This window comes from Rhyacophila brunnea, unplaced genomic scaffold (genome assembly GCF_057557595.1).
Source record: "Rhyacophila brunnea isolate RB1 unplaced genomic scaffold, BYU_Rbru_1.0 scaffold_57, whole genome shotgun sequence".
NCBI classification, from domain to species: Eukaryota; Metazoa; Arthropoda; class Insecta; order Trichoptera; family Rhyacophilidae; genus Rhyacophila; species Rhyacophila brunnea.
In genome coordinates, this window is record NW_028233245.1 from 1,940,383 (window position 1) to 1,946,559 (window position 6,177).

Below are 6,177 nucleotides of genomic sequence, written 5' to 3' on the forward strand. Positions count from 1 at the left end.
CTGTAAAAGGGAACTATATATCATTATGTAATCTAAGATTTATATAGAGAGTACGAGAAGTAGCCTATGCACCATCAAATCACAAAAATCGAGTACTATTGAACTTAGATTCATCTAGTTAACCCAAATTTTTTTATTCTTTTTTATATCAGAACATATTGACAGTGGATGGTTTCTGTATAAATCATCATTTAAAAAATTTATGGAGCCTTTCAGCCTTTACTTATGTCTTTAAAAATATAAGCCTTTTATTTTTTGAATATTGGCCTATTTTTTTGATAAAAATTTGTTAGATCCCAAATATTTATATATTTTTTTCATAAATGCTGTAAATACAAAATTTAAATTATCAAAAAGAAGATTAATATTTTTTGCGTGCTTTTTTAATTTAAAGATTACTAGTTTCATTAAAAGATATTTTTTCTGCTTTAAATAATTAATTTGCTAAATTATGACCAAAATATAAAATGCTATTTTGGCTGACCCAAATTGAGTATACCAATATTTCGTAAAATATGTTTTACATACTTGTAAATAGATTATTTGGATTTATGGGAGCTTATACCTAATTTAACGACTTTTTAACAGTATATTTGATCTTTTATTTATTCTTAAACATTCAATATATCTTAAATAATACATCTATGATTTTTTTTGCAAAGGGATTATAAATTTATCTTGAATTTAATACCTGTAAAATAAGCTGAACAATTATTTATGATGTATCCAATAAAATTAAATTGGGTATGCAAGGTACCTACAGTTATAGACAAATACACAATATGTGCCAATATTTTATTTAGTAAAACCGTCTTTGAATATTACATTTTTATTTTTATGCACGTGAAAACCTTTTCTCAGATAAGTCATGCACCTTATAAAATAAGTCGGGTGATTTTGCTGAGTTTTATTCAGTCCTGTTTAAAAAAACAAGATATATTATCATCTTATAAACTTTATTTTTTTCTGCTATAATATTTCATATCATTATAAATATTTTAGGCTCATAATCGATTTTCATATAATAATTTATTTTTTTGAAATTAAAAAAAAATTTATCAGACTTGATTTCATAATTTTACATACACCTAAGATTATTGATTTATATTCTTGAGTTATTTGATTTAAAACTTTTTATAGTTATTCATGCAAAACTTTAGATTGCTCGCGAGAACAGATTTGGCTGATGCTTGTATCCACTTCATCATATTTACAGTCTTCTTCGATGCATCTCTTTTCTCAAGACTTATTAGTTCAAGTGTCTTCCCCAATCCTATTGTTTGTGCGTATGCTTGCACTTCAGTTGGAATTACTAACTCCTTCATATAAGACTTATGGTATTTTGTAACCACTTATCCTACACGATTCTAAGACATAATTATCTAAAAAAAAAATACCGGAAACATATTTTAGTGCAAAGCGGTAAGTGCAATTGTTTTATAACTACAATAACCCTCAAATGAACCTAATCATATACCAAATGACATGAATTCTAACATCTAAATATTTTTTAGATATATAGTGGATCCATTTAATGGCAACACAGCCAATTACTATCGGGATATATTTATTATTATTATCAAATAAATAGAATAAAATGCTGTTTAAGGGAACTAAAACACTTTAAAAGTTATTTAGAAGTTTAGTAGCTGAATAATTTTTCATCTGTTATATTAATTATTAAAAAACACAAGTATTTATAATATAAATCCCAATCGCTTAGAAATGAACTTCTAAGACTCATTATATGGCATATATTTTCGATCTTAGTGTATCATATTCATTATTTGAATGTAAATCGTTGTTTAATCGATAAATTTTTATTTATTTATACTAAATATTGATTTTTGGCTAATGAATTTCTTTAAGCATTAAAATAATTCTCATTAGTGCAGATTTGGTCAAAAATTCTTTCAGATAATAATTTTTACGATCTTTCTCAATGTATCATCTCTTTTTATGACTTGATTGAATCAATGTAATTATTTTTATTTATACATACTCAGTATTTTGTTCGAATAAAAGCCTCAATATGCATCCCAATTTTTATAAAAAAATTCATACAACCATATAAAATTATCATGATTTTTGCTACATGTATACCTGTATAAAATATTATGTCAAAATTATAGATAAGATGTGCTTGTGGGAAATTAATATTGCGGTGCTTGAAGGTAAAATCTAAAATTACAATATCAAAATTAACTCATATATTAATAGTATTTTTTGAATCTTAGTTGTATATTTTTATAACGGAGATTATACTAGATTAACCACAAATTTTGATACAGGTAAATATGATTCTAATTTATCGATATCGATATGAAATATATCAATTATATATGATATAATTTTAAATATGACCGGGTTTTAGACTTCTGGCGTCATTTAAATTTTATCACAAATACTTAAAATCAATCCATTATTAAATCATTATGATCAAAGTTATACCAAATTTTTTAATATATCACAAGAGCTTGTCGTCATATATTATTAATAAATTTGATGATAAACCTGAAAATTTCTTTTATATATTCTATTAAATATTTTCAAATTCATGTAAATATTTTTGTTATTATACTATACAATTTTATCATATACCAGAGCCGGTCATTGCATGTTTAATTAATTTTCATATTAACATTTTACAATATTTTTTTTAACGATAAACATGTCTAGAATTGAAAAAAATTAAGACTGTTTTTTCGTCTTAATGTTATTTATTTATTTATTAGTATTAACCATAAGTATTTTCGTGCGTTTTGATATGTCCGATATTTGGCACATATCGATAGAATTAACACAATAAAAGATTCGAAATTTCATTTTTAAAGTTTATTAAAAGCTAATGCACACCAATATCATTTTTTTAATTTTCTATACTTTTATACAAAGTTTTCATTAGGAATAGATTCTATACTTTTAGCCTTTTTTAAATCACTTATAATCACCCGAATCTTTATTTTGCATTCATAAACTCTCTCATTTATCTAAAATCATTTTCGTATCCACTGATTCATCATAAATAAAACAAAGAGTTACTGCTGTAGCTTTGGAACATAAATTTCCATTCATATTATCAAAAATTGGTGTAATTTTTTTAATTTTCATCGCCTAATAGCATTTATTGTCTTTTTTTATCTTTTTTTTACAATTTAATTCGCCATACATATAAAATTAAAATGTGATTAGAAAATTACACATTGTAAAAGATTTAAATGGTTCTTTTACTTATAAAATCGGCGGAATCAAATGGCTTTTTTCATTTATTTTTAAATAATTTGATTAATCGATTTTGATGTTTTTTCAATTATTAGAAAATCATAATAGCCTTTCGCCACAATTTCAGATTTTTCAATTTTATTGTATAAAATCCAATGTAAATAAAAACAAGGTTTAGTGAACTTTAATAGTGCTTCGACCACACGTTTTGTAATTCCCATCAATAATCGTTCAGATGTAATTATGTAGATGCGATAGGAATGGTTAGTATAATTTCTCTTTAGATTGCAATCTTAAATTTCACATTCGATTGTTTAGTTTTCATCTTCTATTTCTGATTTCATATCATTTTACAATTATCTATAAAATTGAACTATAACCTTTGGGTTTAGTATTCAGACCGATGTAATATTTTTTTTCCGTATTCACATTTTTACCATTCTTATTTTTATTTATACTATTACTTGAGACCTTTTATCATGACTTATTTAATCATTGTTTAAGTATAGAGAGAATTTTTTATATGTAATAAATTCAAATAAAAAAATTTTAAAAAACTAAATCGCAAAGTATAACTTTTATGGTAAAATTTAAGTTCAATAGTATTATAAAATACTTTTTTTTGTATAATAAATATCAATTTCGAAAGTTTAATAAAAGAAATAACAAAAATATTAAATCGCAGCAGCATATTACTTTTTATATACTAATAAATAAAAATAGTTTAGCAGTAAAGAAGACACCAGAGGGGAGAAAATAACCGAAAGTATTATAATTCTATGCACACTAGAGATCAAGAAAATTTTTCTCAAAGACAACAATGGAAAACCACAACGAATAATTTAGCCCTAAAAATAATAATTTTGTTTGGCTGTAAATTTATAATTAATAATAAGCAAAATTTAAATATTTTTTAGTTTTAAAATGCTCATAGTATTTTAGATAATGTAAATTAATTGACACATATAATTTCTCATCCAAAATTTTTTTTTATCATGATTTCAATTCTTGAATAAGATAAAATACAATTTATGGTTACTTTTTATCATCTATCGATGTTAGTAATTTTTTTGTACTAAATCGAGTGTTTTAAATAAATATAGCATATGAATATATTGTAATTGTATATTTAATAAGAAATTTTATTTAGAAAAGCATTTAAATTTGATAGCGTTACAAAAAAATACTGTTTAAAACGCGTTTTTGCAATTTTTTTTTTCAGGTTTTGTACCTTTTTCTTGAATATACAGAAAATTTAAAAAACCTTTTAATGCGGCAATAAAAGAACATATTCTGTATATTCGAGAAAGATCATAAAATTTTGAATAAAAAGTTACAAATAATAATTAAATTGATAATATAGGCAGAATAAATATAAAATTGTACAAAATTAAATATAAAGTTGATCTAGATAACAACCCACAAGTATTGTTAGCACTGTTATATGAGCAGAAAAGATTATTAATAGGTAGTAAGCTTGTATAGCATAGTTAGAAGCAAAAATTAACTGGTAATTTATGAGCATAGAAAATAAATTAAAATAATATTAAACCAAGATTCACACAAATGAACATAGAACATGTTGAGTTTCAGGTATTTTAGACAGTATATTAACGTCATATTATTATGATCATTCAGATTTATCTATAGTATTATTTCAGAAAAATAACGGTTGAATTACAATACATGTTATTGAAGTCGAAGAGTACGAAATTTACCACATTTCTATGTAAAATTTGAAATTATTAGATAAATAAGAAGCCTCGATAATATTTGATTTTTTTTGTATTTCATATATGTTTTGATGCACACAGACAAAAAAGTTCGTTCTCCCTGTGATAAATCATAAAATTTAAATCCGTTGCAGTCGATTTTATCATATCATTTACAGTTCTCAAATATTAAAACCGTACAGTTTTTAGGCTTGATTTATCTATTAATGCCTTTAAAATTTTAGATTGAATGGGAACAGGAATTAAACTAAAGTTAACGCAAACTTTAATTAATGTGTATCCTTATCAGAGTGCAAAGGACTTTTTAAGAAAACAACTAAAATTTAAAACATATCCAATCAAAAAATATCTTTAGTTAAAAGACGAGAGACTTGTTTTGGTCAAATCAATTGATTGATTTTCACTGAAGGACTAATTCAAATAAAAAAATTGTGATTGATACTTTTTAAAAAATTAAATTATATTATTTACCGAATTTAATTGACTTATTAAAAGTATTTTAGTGTTTATGCCCTTAGAGTTTTTTTATGAGCAGATTTGTTAAATGCCCAAGGGAATAAGTTTACAGATCCCTCAGAATATAAAATTAATTTAATTCTTGTAACAGTAACAATATTAAACTTCAATCAAAGAAAAACTTATAGATGTTCTATAGCTCTCATGATTTATGGAGACTTAGAAATGTTAAAAAATTATGTTTTGACTATACTACTTCATCTCTTATTGATTATAAAAAAATAAATAAAAAGTTTACATAAATCACACAAAAAAATGATATAAATTAAATTGGTATAAAATATTGAATGGCATTTTATTAATATGTTTTAAGGCCATGCTTCTAATAGTTTGTAAATATATTTTTTAAATGGTATATAATGTTTTATCAAATCATATTGTCAGAATTTTACAAGTTTAATCGGAAAAGTCACTAGAAACCACCATTTATCAAACAATGGCTTTAATTTTTTGCGCCAGTATCCGGAAATCTAGCCAAGTTATCTCAGCGCCAAAATATAATATATTTTTGCAGTTATAAAATGCATTTTATCGTTTAGCTATCTGTGAGTAACTTCAGTAAAATAAGCAGCTAGGTGGTATTAACTTGAGTGAAGTTATTTAGAAGTGCTTATGTATAATGAGTATTCAAATCAAAAATTATTATAATTGAAAGATGATGGCATATATTATAAGAAAAAAATTGGTCATATCAATTTAATGGTTT